Below are 2,292 nucleotides of genomic sequence, written 5' to 3'. Positions count from 1 at the left end.
TGAACCACCACTATGAAAATTATGGCTCTTCCATTTAGCCTTGGTACCAAAACATTTTTTGGGTATTTTCTGTACTCTCCTATTGTTATCAGAGAAATCTTGCCAATACAGGTATATCAATAACTCTTTTCAAGAAGTAGTTTTCTTCCCAGAAACACAGTGTAGAAAGGAAATTTTAAAAGTTTTTCTCCTCTATCAAGCAAATTGCAGAGAATCACAGAGAGAGAGAGAGAGAGAGAGGAAAAAAAAATATTGTAGTTGTTTGTTTGTTCTTGCAAGGCACTGAACATGACCCCTCAGGAATGTGTAGGAGAGGAAATGAAAAGCAGACGTGGGAAGCTGAAAAAGCAGCGCTTCTCCTCTATCATTAAGTATATAATAAGGTAGATTACATCAGTTGTTGTCCTAGTCTCCCTGGTGAACAGGTGTCATAGATACAGCTCTGTCTAATCAAATATTAACTCATCATGTGGCAGCAGTGGAGAGGAATGTGTAAGATCATCTACCTCCTTTCACATGTGGCCAAGTCTTCAGCACCAAGGTTCAGCAAAGGACATTCTTATCATTCCTATGGGTTCTTGTGAATCTAATTTTACATAGTTGCATACACTTCTGACAATTGACAATCTGCTTCCTGAACAAAACTATGTTAGCTACAAACATATGAATGTGAAAAACTCAGACAAAATTTATGTTTATGTACTTCGTTATACAATGAACCCAGAAGAGCTTAGTACCTACTGGCTTCAACCTTTACTTAGAATAAACTGATATACAAGGTTTTTTGTTTTCATGTATTTCTGAGTCATTTACGTTTACAAATAAATGTCATTTGTCGTGTGAAAGTGAGGTGACTTGCTGTTAGTTAGACAGGAAGTCAGTTCTAAACTTCTGGACCAGGTCTGTCCCTGCTGAGTCATGGTCTCCTTAAGTGTCTGGCACTCCTGAATGGTGATGAAAACTTGTTTAGGTTTTGATTATTTCATTGCACTTGCTAGACTTTTTAATGAGTACATCTTTACATAGATGCTGAAGTGTTGCAGTAGTTTTAAAATGACAGATGAATCAGATATGTGGGTATTGTACATAAGATGTCAATTAACTTAAGGAAAGTCACCTGATGAGAGTCACTTTCTGTCTTTTCATTCACTTTCCTGAAGAAGGAAAAAATCAGTGACATGGTATTCATAGCAGAGCCTCCAAAACAAATTAATCATAAGTGAAACTAGGCAAGGTATTTTTTCAGGAAATATAGCTTATCACTTACTTTCTTTTTCTTTGGGCTCCAGGAAGAGTCAATATAAAAGGAGAAACAATCACTAGGAGAGATTATTCTGCATAACCAGGTATCCTGACATTCGGACTTTTACAAGTGTCCTCTTTGACCCATCCTAGCAGTCCTTTTTCCAAGATGAGATGGTTAAAACTCCTTCATAGACTTTCAAGGAGGTGATTAGAAACTCTTGCTATTTAATAGAGAAAGATCTTAGTAAACTGGATGTAAATTGACCTTAAAAAATCATCCAGTGAAGTCCTTTATAACCTCAAAAAAGGGAGATTTGGAGCTATTTTTTCAATAAGAATGTAGGTACAAAAAATGTTAAGCATTAAGGCCTGACACATTTGCATAGCTGTGTGGTGGGATTGACTGGGCTGTCAGGACTGGAGTACTAAAACAGTTCTAATTAATAAGATGAAGGGGAGAGGGGGGGTAGTGTGGAGTGGGAAGCTTAATGGTGCTTAATTTTCATCTGGGCCTAAACCAGTTCACCAACCCAAGCTGTGTTACCACTTACTGAAAAAAAATAAAGCACAGTTCTTGTCCATATCTGTAGCTTCTTATTATCAGAATAATAAACATATCTTCTATGTTCAGGTGAGATTCTTACTATGGATTATATCTCTAAATAGACATATTAAAATAATAAATACAATGCACAACACATTAAATCAACAGTTATTTTATATATATTTTACCTCTAAGGACTATTAACCCATCATCTCTACTGCTTGTCACAAACATTATTGAAATTCATCTGACACAAGGATGAACCTAATCTGTAATGAGTCTTGCTCAGTTGTTTTTAATTATTCATTGAAGGTGGAAGATGTGCCAAGAGCTGGAGAGCTCTAGGCAAATGTGAGCTCTGGCTCAGCTCCACCTTGAAGGGAGGTACAGGTACAGACTGTTCCCTCCCCAACCTGTTTGCTTTTGGGAAGAAGCCCAGCACAAAAAAAAAAAACAAAACAAAAAACCCAAAAAAATCCAAAACAGAAGAAGGCAGACAATCT

This window comes from Parus major, chromosome 1 (genome assembly GCF_001522545.3).
Source record: "Parus major isolate Abel chromosome 1, Parus_major1.1, whole genome shotgun sequence".
NCBI lineage: Eukaryota > Metazoa > Chordata > Aves > Passeriformes > Paridae > Parus > Parus major.
Note: the sequence above shows the minus strand (reverse complement) of the source record.